At 44.8% G+C, this 20,974-nt stretch overlaps 1 pseudogene; it reads right to left on the reverse strand.

The window, feature by feature from the left end:
* Positions 1-2,140: 2,140 nt before the first annotated feature.
* On the reverse strand, positions 2,141-20,894 carry LOC145397983 (uncharacterized; annotated as a pseudogene).
* Positions 20,895-20,974: the final 80 nt, after the last annotated feature.

Raw genomic sequence — 20,974 nt, forward strand, 5'->3', positions numbered from 1 at the left:
GATGAAGACCACCACAGATCAGTGCATGAAAGAGGGAATCATCCAGGTATTATGCGTCCCCAGAACGGTAGTGACACAAACAACGAGGAAGCAGAACAGCCTCATAGTTCTGTGCGAGAAGGTCATCCCACATACTAGATGGGAAAATCCCGAGAAAATGCAGTAACCTGGGTGAACACCACATATAATGAAACGGATGATCATCAAGCAACCTTTTTGAACCTTCCAAATGCAATGCTACAACTAACATGATCAAGGAAATCACTCGCCTGAGAGCCAATTACAACAATAACTCACCCATTGCCTCATTCTCTATGAAGGTCCTTGCACTGATACCACATCTCTTCCTCAACAAGACCCGCCCAAGAAAATATTAAGACCATCCAAAGGCGAGTTGAAACATGGAAAAGAGGTGAAATCAACAACCTACTTGAGGAAGGAAGGGCCTTGCAGATGAGAATAATCAACCGAGGCAGAACAAATCAGAATACCAACGATGTGGCAAGGATTTTTGGCAGCAAGATGAAACAAGGGAAGGTCTCAATGGCAAAAAGATCCCTGTCAGCTGAATCACCAAACAGAGTACTTGACCTGACAGATGAAACAATGCAAGAACTAAAAGAAAAACACCCGACTGCACGACAAGCAAGTGCCCAGTCAAAGCTTGACAGCAACTACACTCCTTCCAGTCCCATCATATATGACAGGATAACTGGAGATTTGGTGTGGCAGAAGGCAATGAACACACAGGGAGGGGCAGGGCCGTCAGGCCTGGATGCAAAATCTTGGCGAGTAATCGTCAGCAACATGAAATTTCGGGAGGCAGCAACAGACCTGTGTATTACAATTGCCTCACTAGCGAGGAAGCTGGCTTCAAGTCAGTGCAGTAACACCGAAGCAATGACGGCTTGCAGACTAATCCCTCTTGATAAGAATCCTGGATGCAGGCCCATTGGGGTGGGTGAAGTCTTAAGACGTATTAAAGGAAAATGCATCATAGAGGTGGTGAAAGATGATGTGAAGCAGGCAGTTGGCAACCTCCAAGTGTGTGCAGGCCAGCAGGCAGGAGGTGAGGCAGCAGTTCACTCCATGAGGAAAATATATGAGGAAGAGGACTCTCAGACAATATTATTAGTTGATACCTCAAGTGCATTTATTTCCATCAACCGGGAGGCAATGCTGCACAACATCAAGGTTAAATGCCCAGCATCTGCCCAATATGTGGAAAACACCTATAAAGAACCAGCAGACCTCTACACTGTGGGTAAGACAGCGGCTCATGATGTCTGTGTAATCCAGACCACAGAACGAACTACCCAAGGGGACCCCGTCACCATGGGTATGTACGCCCTGGCGATGACAGTGCTGCAACAACAGATCAAATACGAGGGCACCAATGTAAAACAGGTAGCCTATGCAGATGATCTCACGGGTGCTGGCAAGGATGAGGATGTGAGGAAATGGTGGGACTTTGTAACATCTCATGGCCCTGAAATTGGTTGCTACCCTAATGCAAGTGAGTCCGTCTTGATCGCAAAACCAGCTTATTCTCAAGATGCACAGGAAGTATTTAGAGGCACAAACTTGACAGTGACCAAGGAAGGTCAGAGGCATCTAGGTGCTGTGATTGGAACTAAGGAATTCAAAGATAAATATGTCAGTGATAAGATAAAGACATGGGTAGAAGAAATTCATACACTAGCCAGCCACGCAAAAACAGAACCCCATGCAGCATACAGCACATTTACCTATTGTGTAAAGCACAAGTGGACCTTCGTGATGAGGACAATACCAGACATCGAGTTGCTGCTACAACCACTGGAGGATGCTATCAGGGATTCTTTCCTCCCATCTCTAACTAATGGCTAAATCCCCACACCAGATGAGAGGGACCTTCTAGCAAAACCACGAAGGATGGGAGGCCTTGGCATTATAAATCCAGCAGCCGTGGCATGCTACGAACACAGAAATTCACTCAGACTCACCATTTGGAGTTGTAATGTGAAAGTTAACACTAACCCTTGTATTACAATCCGTTGGCCCCAAGCACGCCAACGGCTGTGGTTACCAACCATCTACTATTACTATTATTATTTTATTTTATATTTATTGATAGTACAACGAAAATAAAGACATTAAACTATTGGAGTCGCCGGTCTATGCGACTTTCGACCACTGTACAGTAGTTTCGTAATCCATACCCACCAGAGAGACAGGCCTGAGTGCCGATGATCTTGTGTCCCTGAGACATAGCAGAGCAGATCTCACGAGGGAGAATGACAGTCGACATCTCATCCAGGCCAGAACAGAACTCTGCGGTTGACGTTTCTTCTCAGAAAGAACCTCTGCCAGTCTCGAGTAGAATATCACCGACTCGGGACCCATCCCACCTGATGTTGTGAAGACAAGGGGAGTGAATCGGCCGTGGTCAACATGTTGGATCCTTTCTTGATAAATTCTGTTTTTTTCTTGTTCATTCCTTTTGTGTGCAGCTTCGAGAGACAGTTCGCAATGACACGCTGCCATAGGATCAAATATGCCGATGTCGAAGAATGCACTCTTCCCACGTGTCCAGAAACCTCGAGCACTGACATCCACTCTTGCATCATTTGATGTGTTTGCTGTTCTGTGGGTGAAGTGCTCGCCGTCCAGTGGTATCAGGGGTGGCTCAATCATGACATCATGGCATATTTCCTGCAGCATTTTGGCAGTGAGGTTGTGTACTTCATTGTGCTGGATGCAAACAAGCCCTCCTTCATGCATACCATTGCATGGTTTGCATCAAAGACAGTGCCACAGGCACAGTGTTGAGGCAGGTTCTCTATTGGCCACCCATATCTCAAGGCTATAGCGTCAATAAATTCTCCTTTTGTTGAAGTGGAAGCCTTTTGCCTTGAGAGGCAGGATTGTCAGCCAGTTCGATGGCCCAACGTCCTGTCCAATTTCAACTCTTCTGCACTGGTCTGGTGTTAGATGTTCGATTATGTGCTGCAGCTGGTCCTTTTGTCTTGCTTCACGCTTCTTGCTTATCTCTGTCTTTATGTGTTTCTACCTTTGGTGGTCGATTTCACACGTCTCAACCTGGGCATAAATCTTCTGTGACAAGGATTCGGTGAGTCTGAGTGAATTTCTGTGTTCGTAGCATGCCACGGCTGCTGGATTTATAATGCCAAGGCCTCCCATCCTTCGTGGTTTTGCTAGAAGGTTCCTCTCATCTGGTGTGGGGATTTAGCCATTAGTTAGAGATGGGAGGAAAGAATCCCTGATAGCATCCTCCAGTGGTTGTAGCAGCAACTCGATGTCTGGTATTGTCCTCATCACGAAGGTCCACTTGTGCTTTACACAATAGGTAAATGTGCTGTATGCTGCATGGGGTTCTGTTTTTGCGTGGCTGGCTAGTGTATGAATTTCTTCTACCCATGTCTTTATCTTATCACTGACATATTTATCTTTGAATTCCTTAGTTCCAATCACAGCACCTAGATGCCTCTGACCTTCCTTGGTCACTGTCACGTTTGTGCCTCTAAATACTTCCTGTGCATCTTGAGAATAAGCTGGTTTTGCGATCAAGACGGACTTACTTGCATTAGGGTAGTAACCAATTTCAGGGCCATGAGATGTTACAAAGTCCCACCATTTCCTCACATCCTCATGCTTGCCAGCACCCGTGAGATCATCTGCATAGGCTACCTGTTTTACATTGGTGCCCTCGTATTTGATCGGTTGTTGCAGCACTGTCATCGCCAGGGCGTACATACCCATGGTGACGGGGTCCCCCTGGGTAATTCGTTCTGTGGTCTGGATTACACAGACATCGTGAGCCGCTGTCTTACCCAAAGTGTAGAGGTCTGCTGGTTCTTTATAGGTGTTTTCCACATATTGGGCAGATGCTGGGCATTTAACCTTGATGTTGTCCAGCATTGCCTCCCGGTTGATGGAAATAAATGCATTTGAGGCATCAACTAATAATATTGCCTGACAGTCCTCTTCCTCATATATTTTCCTCATGGAGTAAACTGCTGCCTCACCTCCTGCCTGCTGGCCTGCACACACTTGGAGGTTGCCAACTGCCTGCTTCACATCATCTTTCACCACCTCCATGATGCATTTTCCTTTAATCCGTCTTAAGACTTCACCCACCCAAATGGGCCTGCATCCAGGATTCTTATCAAGGAGGATTAGTCTGCAAGCCGTCATTGCTTCGGTGTTACTGCACTGACTTGGAGCCAGCTTCCTCGCCAGTGAGGCAATTGTACTACACAGGTCTGTTGCTGCCTCCCGAAACTTGATGTTACTGACGATTACTCGCCAAGATTTTGCATCCAGGCCTGACGGTCCTGCCCCTCCCTGTGTGTTCATTGCCTTCTGCCACACCAAATCTCCAGTTATCCTGTCATATATGATGGGACTGGAAGGAGTGTAGTTGCTGTCAAGCTTTGACTGGGCACTTGCTTGTCATGCAGTCGGGTGTTTTTCTTTTAGTTGTTGCATCGTTTCATCTGTCAGGTCTAGTACTCCGTTTGGTGATTCAGCTGACAGGGATCTTTTTGCCATTGAGACCTTCCCTTGTTTCATCTTGCTGCCAAAAATCCTTGCCACATCGTTGGTATTCTGATTTGTTCTGCCTCGGTTGATTATTCTCCTCTGCAAGGCCCTTCCTTCCTCAAGTAGTTTGTTGATTCCACCTCTTTTCTATGTTTCAACTCGCCTTTGGATGGCCTTAATATTTTCTTGGGCGGGTCTTGTTGAGGAAGAGATGTGGTATCAGTACAAGGACCTTCATAGAGAATGAGGCAATGGGTGAGTTATTGTTGTAATTGGCTCTCAGGCGAGTGATTTCCTTGATCATGTCAGTTGTTGCATTGTATTTGGAAGGTTCAAAAAGGTTACTTGACGATCATCCAACTGTTTCATTATATGTGGTGTTCACCCAGGTTACTGCATTTTCTCGGGATTTCCCCATCTAATATGTGGAATGACCTACTCGCACAGACTTGTGAGGCTGTTCTGCTTCCCCGTTGTTTGTGTCACTACCGTTCTGGGGACGTATAATACCTGGATGATTCCCTCTTTCATGCACTCCTCTATGGTGGTCTTCATCCTGAGTTTCATTTCTATCATAACCTTCCTGGTGTTCCTCACCCCCAACTTCACTACTATTCACTTCTCCATGGCGATTTAACCCACCCAACGCTTCCATATCTCTCGCATCTTGGCGTCCATCCCTAACCCTCGCTTCACCACGGCGTCTTTCACCACCACGCATGTCTGTGTGATCATGCATATTGTCGGTGACCGCCCCATCAATTTCCATGTCAGTAATCTGTCGCCTGCCACGTTGGAAGCGGTCAAGTGCCGCTTCTGGTGGGCTGTGATTCCCTAACACATACATACAAAAAGGTCCCAGCCTACAGTATGTGCACGGTGACTTGTTTCTTCCACATGAGCTTCTGATACACTTATGCTGCCCTCTGGAGCACTGACAACAATTCTGTGGCATGGACAACATTGGACATGGTGTTAATAAAGTTTTCATACTGTGGTATAGTATTAATAATAATAATCATGGCTACTTTTTGTAGTCCTTTTAAATGAAAATTATATATAATGTTACTAGAACTACTGTTATACTATACGATTCTTAAATTTAGGTTTGACATAAATGAAGAATGTGCTAGTTTTACTTCAGTTTTTGCAAATAATATGATGAAGTTCTGAAGCAATTTGCTCGTTTTTTACTAGTTTTGCATATCAGTTAATATCTTATTGGTCTGTCTTGTAATAATAAATGGCTGAACTGATAATGTTATGTATTTAAAGTTTGATATGAAGTAAAACAAAGCTTCTTTGCTTAAGGATTAAATAGGTGGCCAATGAGTGTGATGGAATAATGTGGAGCCTTGTTTATTGGTAATGGATCTTCAGGTGTTACTACTACCACTACTACTACAACTACTACTACTACGACTACTACTACTACGACTACTACTACTAGTATTACTACTACGACTACTACTACTCCTACTATTACTACTGCTACTACTACCACAACTACTACTAGTACTACTACTATTACTACTATGACTACTATTACTACTACTACTACTGCTGCTACTTACTACTACTACTACCACTACTACTACTACTACCACAACCACAACCACAACCACAACCACTACCACTACTACCACTACCACTACTACCACTACTATCTACTACTACTACTAATGCAAATACTAATACTACCACTGCTGCTGCTGCTGCTGCTACTACTACTACTACCGCTGCTACTACTACTACTACTACTACTACTACTTTTTTTTTCAGACATCACCTCCATCCATTGGGGAATTATATTGTGAAGATGAAAACCAACCTTCCTAATACATTTCACCATTTGGAGTTGTAATGTGAAGGTTAACACTAACCCTTGTATTACAATCCGTTGGCCCCAAGCACGCCAACGGCTGTGGTTACCAACCATCTACTATTACTATTATTATTTTATTTTATATTTATTGATAGTACAACGAAAATAAAGACATTAAACTATTGGAGTCGCCGGTCTATGCGACTTTCGACCACTGTACAGTAGTTTCGTAATCCATACCCACCAGAGAGACAGGCCTGAGTGCCGATGATCTTGTGTCCCTGAGACATAGCAGAGCAGATCTCACGAGGGAGAATGACAGTCGACATCTCATCCAGGCCAGAACAGAACTCTGCGGTTGACGTTTCTTCTCAGAAAGAACCTCTGCCAGTCTCGAGTAGAATATCACCGACTCGGGACCCATCCCACCTGATGTTGTGAAGACAAGGGGAGTGAATCGGCCGTGGTCAACATGTTGGATCCTTTCTTGATAAATTCTGTTTTTTCTTGTTCATTCCTTTTGTGTGCAGCTTCGAGAGACAGTTCGCAATGACACGCTGCCATAGGATCAAATATGCCGATGTCGAAGAATGCACTCTTCCCACGTGTCCAGAAACCTCGAGCACTGACATCCACTCTTGCATCATTTGATGTGTTTGCTGTTCTGTGGGTGAAGTGCTCGCCGTCCAGTGGTATCAGGGGTGGCTCAATCATGACATCATGGCATATTTCCTGCAGCATTTTGGCAGTGAGGTTGTGTACTTCATTGTGCTGGATGCAAACAAGCCCTCCCTTCATGCATACCATTGCATGGTTTGCATCAAAGACAGTGCCACAGGCACAGTGTTGAGGCAGGTTCTCTATTGGCCACCCATATCTCAAGGCTATAGCGTCAATAAATTCTCCTTTGTTGAAGTGGAAGCCTTTTGCCTTGAGAGGCAGGATTGTCAGCCAGTTCGATGGCCCAACGTCCTGTCCAATTTCAACTCTTCTGCACTGGTCTGGTGTTAGATGTTCGATTATGTGCTGCAGCTGGTCCTTTTGTCTTGCTTCACGCTTCTTGCTTATCTCTGTCTTTATGTGTTTCTACCTTTGGTGGTCGATTTCACACGTCTCAACCTGGGCATAAATCTTCTGTGACAAGGATTCGGTGAGTCTGAGTGAATTTCTGTGTTCGTAGCATGCCACGGCTGCTGGATTTATAATGCCAAGGCCTCCCATCCTTCGTGGTTTTGCTAGAAGGTTCCTCTCATCTGGTGTGGGGATTTAGCCATTAGTTAGAGATGGGAGGAAAGAATCCCTGATAGCATCCTCCAGTGGTTGTAGCAGCAACTCGATGTCTGGTATTGTCCTCATCACGAAGGTCCACTTGTGCTTTACACAATAGGTAAATGTGCTGTATGCTGCATGGGGTTCTGTTTTTGCGTGGCTGGCTAGTGTATGAATTTCTTCTACCCATGTCTTTATCTTATCACTGACATATTTATCTTTGAATTCCTTAGTTCCAATCACAGCACCTAGATGCCTCTGACCTTCCTTGGTCACTGTCACGTTTGTGCCTCTAAATACTTCCTGTGCATCTTGAGAATAAGCTGGTTTTGCGATCAAGACGGACTTACTTGCATTAGGGTAGTAACCAATTTCAGGGCCATGAGATGTTACAAAGTCCCACCATTTCCTCACATCCTCATGCTTGCCAGCACCCGTGAGATCATCTGCATAGGCTACCTGTTTTACATTGGTGCCCTCGTATTTGATCGGTTGGTGCAGCACTGTCATCGCCAGGGCGTACATACCCATGGTGACGGGGTCCCCCTGGGTAATTCGTTCTGTGGTCTGGATTACACAGACATCGTGAGCCGCTGTCTTACCCAAAGTGTAGAGGTCTGCTGGTTCTTTATAGGTGTTTTCCACATATTGGGCAGATGCTGGGCATTTAACCTTGATGTTGTCCAGCATTGCCTCCCGGTTGATGGAAATAAATGCATTTGAGGCATCAACTAATAATATTGCCTGACAGTCCTCTTCCTCATATATTTTCCTCATGGAGTAAACTGCTGCCTCACCTCCTGCCTGCTGGCCTGCACACACTTGGAGGTTGCCAACTGCCTGCTTCACATCATCTTTCACCACCTCCATGATGCATTTTCCTTTAATCCGTCTTAAGACTTCACCCACCCAAATGGGCCTGCATCCAGGATTCTTATCAAGGAGGATTAGTCTGCAAGCCGTCATTGCTTCGGTGTTACTGCACTGACTTGGAGCCAGCTTCCTCGCCAGTGAGGCAATTGTACTACACAGGTCTGTTGCTGCCTCCCGAAACTTGATGTTACTGACGATTACTCGCCAAGATTTTGCATCCAGGCCTGACGGTCCTGCCCCTCCCTGTGTGTTCATTGCCTTCTGCCACACCAAATCTCCAGTTATCCTGTCATATATGATGGGACTGGAAGGAGTGTAGTTGCTGTCAAGCTTTGACTGGGCACTTGCTTGTCATGCAGTCGGGTGTTTTTCTTTTAGTTGTTGCATTGTTTCATCTGTCAGGTCTAGTACTCCGTTTGGTGATTCAGCTGACAGGGATCTTTTTGCCATTGAGACCTTCCCTTGTTTCATCTTGCTGCCAAAAATCCTTGCCACATCGTTGGTATTCTGATTTGTTCTGCCTCGGTTGATTATTCTCCTCTGCAAGGCCCTTCCTTCCTCAAGTAGTTTGTTGATTCCACCTCTTTTCTATGTTTCAACTCGCCTTTGGATGGCCTTAATATTTTCTTGGGCGGGTCTTGTTGAGGAAGAGATGTGGTATCAGTACAAGGACCTTCATAGAGAATGAGGCAATGGGTGAGTTATTGTTGTAATTGGCTCTCAGGCGAGTGATTTCCTTGATCATGTCAGTTGTTGCATTGTATTTGGAAGGTTCAAAAAGGTTACTTGACGATCATCCAACTGTTTCATTATATGTGGTGTTCACCCAGGTTACTGCATTTTCTCGGGATTTCCCCATCTAATATGTGGAATGACCTTCTCGCACAGACTTGTGAGGCTGTTCTGCTTCCCCGTTGTTTGTGTCACTACCGTTCTGGGGACGTATAATACCTGGATGATTCCCTCTTTCATGCACTCCTCTATGGTGGTCTTCATCCTGAGTTTCATTTCTATCATAACCTTCCTGGTGTTCCTCACCCCCAACTTCACTACTATTCACTTCTCCATGGCGATTTAACCCACCCAACGCTTCCATATCTCTCGCATCTTGGCGTCCATCCCTAACCCTCGCTTCACCACGGCGTCTTTCACCACCACGCATGTCTGTGTGATCATGCATATTGTCGGTGACCGCCCCATCAATTTCCATGTCAGTAATCTGTCGCCTGCCACGTTGGAAGCGGTCAAGTGCCGCTTCTGGTGGGCTGTGATTCCCTAACACATACATACAAAAAGGTCCCAGCCTACAGTATGTGCACGGTGACTTGTTTCTTCCACATGAGCTTCTGATACACTTATGCTGCCCTCTGGAGCACTGACAACAATTCTGTGGCATGGACAACATTGGACATGGTGTTAATAAAGTTTTCATACTGTGGTATAGTATTAATAATAATAATCATGGCTACTTTTTGTAGTCCTTTTAAATGAAAATTATATATAATGTTACTAGAACTACTGTTATACTATACGATTCTTAAATTTAGGTTTGACATAAATGAAGAATGTGCTAGTTTTACTTCAGTTTTTGCAAATAATATGATGAAGTTCTGAAGCAATTTGCTCGTTTTTTACTAGTTTTGCATATCAGTTAATATCTTATTGGTCTGTCTTGTAATAATAAATGGCTGAACTGATAATGTTATGTATTTAAAGTTTGATATGAAGTAAAACAAAGCTTCTTTGCTTAAGGATTAAATAGGTGGCCAATGAGTGTGATGGAATAATGTGGAGCCTTGTTTATTGGTAATGGATCTTCAGGTGTTACTACTACCACTACTACTACTACTACTACTACTACGACTACTACTACTACGACTACTACTACTAGTATTACTACTACGACTACTACTACTAGTATTACTACTACTCCTACTATTACTACTGCTACTACTACCACAACTACTACTAGTACTACTACTATTACTACTATGACTACTATTACTACTACTACTACTGCTGCTACTTACTACTACTACTACCACTACTACTACTACTACCACAACCACAACCACAACCACAACCACTACCACTACTACCACTACCACTACTACCACTACTATCTACTACTACTACTAATGCAAATACTAATACTACCACTGCTGCTGCTGCTGCTGCTACTACTACTACTACCGCTGCTACTACTACTACTACTACTACTACTTTTTTTTTCAGACATCACCTCCATCCATTGGGGAATTATATTGTGAAGATGAAAACCAACCTTCCTAATACATTTCACCATTTGGAGTTGTAATGTGAAGGTTAACACTAACCCTTGTATTACAATCAGTTGGCCCCAAGCACGCCAACGGCTGTGGTTACCAACCATCTACTATTACTATTATTATTTTATTTTATATTTATTGATAGTACAACGAAAATAAAGACATTAAACTATTGGAGTCGCCGGTCTATGCGACTTTCGACCACTGTACAGTAGTTTCGTAATCCATACCCACCAGAGAGACAGGCCTGAGTGCCGATGATCTTGTGTCCCTGAGACATAGCAGAGCAGATCTCACGAGGAGAATGACAGTCGACATCTCATCCAGGCCAGAACAGAACTCTGCGGTTGACGTTTCTTCTCAGAAAGAACCTCTGCCAGTCTCGAGTAGAATATCACCGACTCGGGACCCATCCCACCTGATGTTGTGAAGACAAGGGGAGTGAATCGGCCGTGGTCAACATGTTGGATCCTTTCTTGATAAATTCTGTTTTTTTCTTGTTCATTCCTTTTGTGTGCAGCTTCGAGAGACAGTTCGCAATGACACGCTGCCATAGGATCAAATATGCCGATGTCGAAGAATGCACTCTTCCCACGTGTCCAGAAACCTCGAGCACTGACATCCACTCTTGCATCATTTGATGTGTTTGCTGTTCTGTGGGTGAAGTGCTCGCCGTCCAGTGGTATCAGGGGTGGCTCAATCATGACATCATGGCATATTTCCTGCAGCATTTTGGCAGTGAGGTTGTGTACTTCATTGTGCTGGATGCAAACAAGCCCTCCTTCATGCATACCATTGCATGGTTTGCATCAAAGACAGTGCCACAGGCACAGTGTTGAGGCAGGTTCTCTATTGGCCACCCATATCTCAAGGCTATAGCGTCAATAAATTCTCCTTTGTTGAAGTGGAAGCCTTTTGCCTTGAGAGGCAGGATTGTCAGCCAGTTCGATGGCCCAACGTCCTGTCCAATTTCAACTCTTCTGCACTGGTCTGGTGTTAAATATTCGATTATGTGCTGCAGCTGGTCCTTTTGTCTTGCTTCACGCTTCTTGCTTATCTCTGTCTTCATGTGTTTCTACCTTTGGTGGTCGATTTCACTCGTCTCAACCTGGGCATAAATCTTCTGTGACAAGGATTCGGTGAGTCTGAGTGAATTTCTGTGTTCGTAGCATGCCACGGCTGCTGGATTTATAATGCCAAGGCCTCCCATCCTTCGTGGTTTTGCTAGAAGGTCCCTCTCATCTGGTGTGGGGATTTAGCCATTAGTTAGAGATGGGAGGAAAGAATCCCTGATAGCATCCTCCAGTGGTTGTAGCAGCAACTCGATGTCTGGTATTGTCCTCATCACGAAGGTACACTTGTGCTTTACACAATAGGTAAATGTGCTGTATGCTGCATGGGGTTCTGTTTTTGCGTGGCTGGCTAGTGTATGAATTTCTTCTACCCATGTCTTTATCTTATCACTGACATATTTATCTTTGAATTCCTTAGTTCCAGTCACAGCACCTAGATGCCTCTGACCTTCCTTGGTCACTGTCACGTTTGTGCCTCTAAATACTTCCTGTGCATCTTGAGAATAAGCTGGTTTTGCGATCAAGACGGACTCACTTGCATTAGGGTAGTAACCAATTTCAGGGCCATGAGATGTTACAAAGTCCCACCATTTCCTCACATCCTCATCCTTGCCAGCACCCGTGAGATCATCTGCATAGGCTACCTGTTTTACATTGGTGCCCTCGTATTTGATCTGTTGTTGCAGCACTGTCATCGCCAGGGCGTACATACCCATGGTGACGGGGTCCCCTTGGGTAGTTCGTTCTGTGGTCTGGATTACACAGACATCGTGAGCCGCTGTCTTACCCACAGTGTAGAGGTCTGCTGGTTCTTTATAGGTGTTTTCCACATATTGGGCAGATGCTGGGCATTTAACCTTGATGTTGTGCAGCATTGAATCCCGGTTGATGGAAATAAATGCATTTGAGGCATCAACTAATAATATTGCCTGACAGTCCTCTTCCTCATATATTTTCCTCATGGAGTGAACTGCTGCCTCACCTCCTGCCTGCTGGCCTGCACACACTTGGAGGTTGCCAACTGCCTGCTTCACATCATCTTTCACCACCTCCATGATGCATTTTCCTTTAATCCGTCTTAAGACTTCACCCACCTCAATGGGCCTGCATCCAGGATTCTTATCAAGGGGGATTAGTCTGCAAGCCGTCATTGCTTCGGTGTTACTGCACTGACTTGAAACCAGCTTCCTCGCTAGTGAGGCAATTGTATTACACAGGTCTGTTGCTGCCTCCCGAAACTTGTTGTTACTGACGATTACTCGCCAAGATTTTGCATCCAGGGCTGACGGTCCTGCCCCTCCCTGTGTGTTTATTGCCTTCTGCCACACCAAATCTCCAGTTATCCTGTCATATATAATGGGACTGGAAGGAGTGTAGTTGCTGTCAAGCTTTGACTGGGCACTTGCTTGTCGTGCAGTCGGGTGTTTTTCTTTTAGTTCTTGCATTGTTTCATCTGTCAGGTCAAGTACTCCGTTTAGTGATTCAGCTGACAGGGATCTTTTTGCCATTGAGACCTTCCCTTGTTTCATCTTGCTGCCAAAAATCCTTGCCACATCGTTGGTATTCTGATTTGTTCTGCCTCGGTTGATTATTCTCCTCTGCAAGGCCCTTCCTTCCTCAAGTAGGTTGTTGATTTCACCTCTTTTCCATGTTTCAACTCGCCTTTGGATGGTCTTAATATTTTCTTGGGCGGGTCTTGTTGAGGAAGAGATGTGGTATCAGTGCAAGCACCTTCATAAAGAAGGAGGCAATGGGTGAGTTATTGTTGTAATTGGCTCTCAGGCGAGTGATTTCCTTGATCATGTTAGTTGTAGCATTGCATTCGGAAGGTTCAAAAAGGTTACTTGATGATGATCCAACTGTTTCATTATATGTGGTGTTCACCCAGGTTACTGCATTTTCTCGGGATTTCCCCATCTAGTATGTGGGATGACCTTCTCGCACAGAACTGTGAGGCTGTTCTGTTTCCTCGTTGTTTGTGTCACTACCGTTCTGGGGACGTATAATACCTGGATGATTCCCTCTTTCATGCACTCATCTGTGGTGGTCTTCATCCTGAGTTTCATTTCTATTATAAACTTCCTGATGTTCCTCACCCCCAACTTCACTACTATTCACGTCCCCATGGTGATTTAACCCACTCAGCGCTTCCATATCTCTCGCATCTTGGAGTCCATCCCTAACCCTCGCTTCACCACGGCGTCTTTCACCACCACGCATGTCTGTGTGATCATGCATATTGTCGGTGACCGCCCCATCAATTTCCATGTCAGCAATCTGTCGCCTGCCATGTTGGAAGCGGTCAAGTGCCGCTTCTGGTGGGCTGTGATTCCCTAACACATACATACAAAAAGGTCCCAGCCTACAGTATGTGCACGGTGACCTGTTTCTTGCACAAGAGCATCTGATACACTTATGCTGCCCTCTGGAGCACTGACAACAATACTGTGGCATGGACAACATTGGATATGGTGTTAATTAAGTTTTCATACTGTGGTACAGTATTAATAGTAATAATCATGGCTACTTCTTGTAGTCCTTTTAAATGAAAATTATATATAATGTTACTAGAACTACTGTTATACTATACGATTCTTAAATTTAGGTTTGACATAAATGAAGAATGTGCTAGTTTTAATTCAGTTTCTGCAAATAATATGATGAAGTTCTGAAGCAATTTGCCCGTTTTTTACTAGTTTTGCATATCAGTTAATATCTTATTGGTCTGTCTTGTAATAATAAATGGCTGAACTGATAATGTTATGTATTTAAAGTTTGATATGAAGTAAAACAACGCTTCTTTGCTTAAGGATTAAATAGGTGGCCAATGGGTGTGATGGAATAATGTGGAGCCTTGTTTATTGGTAATGGGTCTTCAGGTGTTACTACTACCACTACTACTACTACTACTACTACTACTACTACTACTACTACTAGTATTACTACTACTCCTACTATTACTACTGCTACTACAACCACAACTACTACTAGTACTACTACTATTACTACTATGACTACTACTACTGCTGCTACTACTACTACTACCACTACTACTACTACTACTACTTCTACTACTACTAACGCTACTACTACTACTACTACCACTACTACTACTACTACTACTACTACTACTACCACAACTACTACTACTACTACTACTACCACTACTACTACTACTACTACTACTACTACTACTACTACTACTACTACCACTGCTGCTGCTGCTGCTACTACTACTACTACTGCTGCTACTACTACTACTACTACTTTTTTTTTCAGACATCACCTCCATCCATTGGGGAATTATATTGTGAAGATGAAAACCAACCTTCCTAATACATTTCACCATTTGGAGTTGTAATGTGAAGGTTAACACTAACCCTTGTATTACAATCCGTTGGCCCCAAGCACGCCAACGGCTGTGGTTACCAACCATCTACTATTACTATTATTATTTTATTTTATATTTATTGATAGTACAACGAAAATAAAGACATTAAACTATTGGAGTCGCTGGTCTATGCGACTTTCGACCACTGTACAGTAGTTTCGTAATCCATACCCACCAGAGAGACAGGCCTGAGTGCCGATGATCTTGTGTCCCTGAGACATAGCAGAGCAGATCTCACGAGGGAGAATGACAGTCGACATCTCATCCAGGCCAGAACAGAACTCCGCGGTTGACGTTTCTTCTCAGAAAGAACCTCTGCCAGTCTCCAGTAGAATATCACCGACTCGGGACCCATCCCACCTGATGTTGTGAAGACAAGGGGAGTGAATCGGCCGTGGTCAACATGTTGGATCCTTTCTTGATAAATTCTGTTTTTTTCCTGTTCATTCCTTTTGTGTGCAGCTTCGAGAGACAGTTCGCAATGACACGCTGCCATAGGATCAAATATGCCGATGTCGAAGAATGCACTCTTCCCACGTGTCCAGAAACCTCGAGCACTGACATCCACTCTTGCATCATTTGATGTGTTTGCTGTTCTGTGGGTGAAGTGCTCGCCGTCCAGTGGTATAAGGGGTGGCTCAATCATGACATCATGGCATATTTCCTGCAGCATTTTGGCAGTGAGGTTGTGTACTTCATTGTGCTGGATGCAAACAAGCCCTCCCTTCATGCATACCATTGCATGGTTTGCATCAAAGACAGTGCCACAGGCACAGTGTTGAGGCAGGTTCTCTATTGGCCACCCATATCTCAAGGCCATAGCGTCAATAAATTCTCCTTTGTTGAAGTGGAAGCCTTTTGCCTTGAGAGGCAGGATTGTCAGCCAGTTCGATGGCCCAACGTCCTGTCCAATTTCAACTCTTCTCCACTGGTCTGGTGTTAGATGTTCGATTATGTGCTGCAGCTGGTCCTTTTGTCTTGCTTCACGCTTCTTGCTTATCTCTGTCTTTATGTGTTTCTACCTTTGGTGGTCGATTTCACTCGTCTCAACCTGGGCATAAATCTTCTGTGACAAGGATTCGGTGAGTCTGAGTGAATCTCTGTGTTCGTAGCATGCCACGGCTGCTGGATTTATAATGCCAAGGCCTCCCATCCTTCGTGGTTTTGCTAGAAGGTCCCTCTCATCTGGTGTGGGGATTTAGCCATTAGTTAGAGATGGGAGGAAAGAATCCCTGATAGCATCCTCCAGTGGTTGTAGCAGCAACTCGATGTCTGGTATTGTCCTCATCACGAAGGTACACTTGTGCTTTACACAATAGGTAAATGTGCTGTATGCTGCATGGGGTTCTGTTTTTGCGTGGCTGGCTAGTGTATGAATTTCTTCTACCCATGTCTTTATCTTATCACTGACATATTTATCTTTGAATTCCTTAGTTCCAGTCACAGCACCTAGATGCCTCTGACCTTCCTTGGTCACTGTCACGTTTGTGCCTCTAAATACTTCCTGTGCATCTTGAGAATAAGCTGGTTTTGCGATCAAGACGGACTCACTTGCATTAGGGTAGTAACCAATTTCAGGGCCATGAGATGTTACAAAGTCCCACCATTTCCTCACATCCTCATCCTTGCCAGCACCCGTGAGATCATCTGCATAGGCTACCTGTTTTACATTGGTGCCCTCGTATTTGATCTGTTGTTGCAGCACTGTCATCGCCAGGGCGTACATACCCATGGTGACGGGGTCCCCTTGGGTAGTTCGTTCTGTGGTCTGGATTACACAGACATCGTGAGCCGCTGTCTTACCCACAGTGTAGAGGTCTGCTGGTTCTTTATAGGTGTTTTCCACATATTGGGCAGATGCTGGGCATTTAACCTTGATGTTGTGCAGCATTGAATCCCGGTTGATGGAAATAAATGCATTTGAGGCATCAACTAATAATATTGCCTGAGAGTTCTCTTCCTCATATATTTTCCTCATGGAGTGAACTGCTGCCTCACCTCCTGCCTGCTGGCCTGCACACACTTGGAGGTTGCGAACTGCCTGCTTCACATCATCTTTCACCACCTCCATGATGCATTTTCCTTTAATCCGTCTTAAGACTTCACCCACCCCAATGGGCCTGCATCCAGGATTCTTATCAAGGGGGATTAGTCTGCAAGCCGTCATTGCTTCGGTGTTACTGCAATGACTTGAAACCAGCTTCCTCGCTAGTGAGGCAATTGTATTACACAGGTCTGTTGCTGCCTCCCGAAACTTGTTGTTACTGACGATTACTCGCCAAGATTTTGCATCCAGGGCTGACGGTCCTGCCCCTCCCTGTGTGTTCATTGCCTTCTGCCACACCAAATCTCCAGTTATCCTGTCATATATAATGGGACTGGAAGGAGTGTAGTTGCTGTCAAGCTTTGACTGGGCACTTGCTTGTCGTGCAGTCGGGTGTTTTTCTTTTAGTTCTTGCATTGTTTCATCTGTCAGGTCAAGTACTCCGTTTAGTGATTCAGCTGACAGGGATCTTTTTGCCATTGAGACCTTCCCTTGTTTCATCTTGCTGCCAAAAATCCTTGCCACATCGTTGGTATTCTGATTTGTTCTGCCTCGGTTGATTATTCTCCTCTGCAAGGCCCTTCCTTCCTCAAGTAGGTTGTTGATTTCACCTCTTTTCCATGTTTCAACTCGCCTTTGGATGGTCTTAATATTTTCTTGGGCGGGTCTTGTTGAGGAAGAGATGTGGTATCAGTGCAAGCACCTTCATACAGAAGGAGGCAATGGGTGAGTTATTGTTGTAATTGGCTCTCAGGCGAGTGATTTCCTTGATCATGTTAGTTGTAGCATTGCATTCGGAAGGTTCAAAAAGGTTACTTGATGATGATCCAACTGTTTCATTATATGTGGTGTTCACCCAGGTTACTGCATTTTCTCGGGATTTCCCCATCTAGTATGTGGGATGACCTTCTCGCACAGAACTGTGAGGCTGTTCTGTTTCCTCGTTGTTTTTGTCACTACCGTTCTGGGGACGTATAATACCTGGATGATTCCCTCTTTCATGCACTCATCTGTGGTGGTCTTCATCCTGAGTTTCATTTCTATTATAAACTTCCTGATGTTCCTCACCCCCAACTTCACTACTATTCACGTCCCCATGGGGACGTGAATAGTAGTGAAGTTGGGGGTGAGGAACATCAGGAAGTTTATAATAGAAATGAAACTCAGGATGAAGACCACCACAGATGAGTGCATGAAAGAGGGAATCATCCAGGTATTATACGTCCCCAGAACGGTAGTGACACAAACAACGAGGAAGCAGAACAGCCTCACAGTTCTGTGCGAGAAGGTCATCCCGCATACTAGATGGGGAAATCCCGAGAAAATGCAGTAACCTGGGTGAACACCACATATAATGAAACAGTTGGATGATCATCAAGTAACCTTTTTGAACCTTCCGAATGCAATGCTACAACTAACATGATGAAGGAAATCACTCGCCTGAGAGCCAATTACAACAATAACTCACCCATTGCCTCATTCTTTATGAAGGTCCTTGCACTGATACCACATCTCTTCCTCAACAAGACCCGCCCAAGAAAATATTAAGACCATCCAAAGGCGAGTTGAAACATGGAAAAGAGGTGAAATCAACAACCTACTTGAGGAAGGAAGGGCCTTACAGATGAGAACAATCAACCGAGGCAGAACAAATCAGAATACCAACGATGTGGCAAGGATTTTTGGCAGCAAGATGAAACAAGGGAAGGTCTCAATGGCAAAAAGATCCATGTCAGCTGAATCACCAAACGGAGTACTTGACCTGACAGATGAAACAATGCAACAACTAAAAGAAAAACACCCGACTGCACGACAAGCAAGTGCCCAGTCAAAGCTTGACAGCAACTACACTCCTTCCAGTCCCATCATATATGACAGGATAACTGGAGATTTGGTGTGGCAGAAGGCAATGAACACACAGGGAGGGGCAGGACCGTCAGGCCTGGATGCAAAATCTTGGCGAGTAATCGTCAGTAACAACAAGTTTCGGGAGGCAGCAACAGACCTGTGTAATACAATTGCCTCACTAGCGAGGAAGCTGGCTTCAAGTCAGTGCAGTAACACCGAAGCAATGACGGCTTGCAGACTAATCCCCCTTGATAAGAATCCTGGATGGAGGCCCACTGGGGTGGGTGAAGTCTTAAGACGGATTAAAGGAAAATGCATCATGGAGGTGGTGAAAGATGATGTGAAGCAGGCAGTTGGCAACCTCCAAGTGTGTGCAGGCCAGCAGGCAGGAGGTGAGGCAGCAGTTCACTCCATGAGGAAAATATATGAGGAAAAGGACTGTCAGGCAATATTATTAGTTGATGCCTCAAATGCATTTATTTCCATCAACCGGGAGGCAATGCTGTACAACATCAAGGTTAAATGCCCAGCATCTGCCCAATATGTGGAAAACACCTATAAAGAACCAGCAGACCTCTACACTGTGGGTAAGACAGCGGCTCACGATGTCTGTGTAATCCAGACCACAGAACGAACTACCCAGGGGGACCCCGTCACCATGGGTATGTACGCCCTGGCGATGACAGTGCTGCAACAACAGATCAAATACGAGGGCACCAATGTAAAACAGGTAGCCTATGCAGATGATCTCACGGGTGCTGGCAAGGATGAGGATGTGAGGAAATGGTGGGACTTTGTAACATCTCATGGCCCTGAAATTGGTTACTACCCTAATGCAAGTAAGTCCGTCTTGATCGCAAAACCAGCTTATTCTCAAGATGCACAGGAAGTATTTAGAGGCACAAACGTGACAGTGACCAAGGAAGGTCAGAGGCATCTAGGTGCTGTGATTGGAACTAAGGAATTCAAAGATAAATATGTCAGTGATAAGATAAAGACATGGGTAGAAGAAATTCATACACTAGCCAGCCACGCAAAAACAGAACCCCATGCAGCATACAGCACATTTACCTATTGTGTAAAGCACAAGTGGACCTTCGTGATGAGGACAATACCAGACATCGAGTTGCTGCTATAACCACTGAAGGATGCTATCAGGGAATCTTTCCTCCCATCTCTAACTAATGGCTAAATCCCCACACCAGATGAGAGGGACCTTCTAGCAAAACCATGAAGGATGGGAGGCCTTGGCATTATAAATCCAGCAGCCGTGGCATGCTACGAACACAGAAATTCACTCAGACTCACCGAATCCTTGTCACAGAAGATTTATACCCAGGTTGAGACGAGTGAAATCGACCACCAAAGGTAGAAACACATAAAGACAGAGATAAGCAAGAAGCGTGAAGCAAGACAAAAGGACCAGCTGCAGCACATAATCGAACATCTAACACCAGACCAGTGCAGAAGAGTTGAAATTGGACAGGACGTTGGGCCATCGAACTGGCTGACAATCCTGCCTCTCAAGGCAAAAGGCTTCCACTTCAACAAACGAGAATTTATTGACGCTATAGCCTTGAGATATGGGTGGCCAATAGAGAACCTGCCTCAACACTGTGCCTGTGGCACTGTCTTTGATGCAAACCATGCAATGGTATGCATGAAGGGAGGGCTTGTTTGCATCCAGCACAATGAAGTACACAACCTCATTGCCAAAATGCTGCAGGAAATATGCCATGATGTCATGATTGAGCCACCCCTGATACCACTGGTCGGCGAGCACTTCACCCACAGAACAGCAAACACATCAAATGATGC

This window comes from Coenobita brevimanus, chromosome 44 (assembly GCF_032717465.1).
Source record: "Coenobita brevimanus isolate Jiangsu-jjx chromosome 44, ASM3271746v2, whole genome shotgun sequence".
In the NCBI taxonomy this organism is placed as follows: domain Eukaryota; kingdom Metazoa; phylum Arthropoda; class Malacostraca; order Decapoda; family Coenobitidae; genus Coenobita; species Coenobita brevimanus.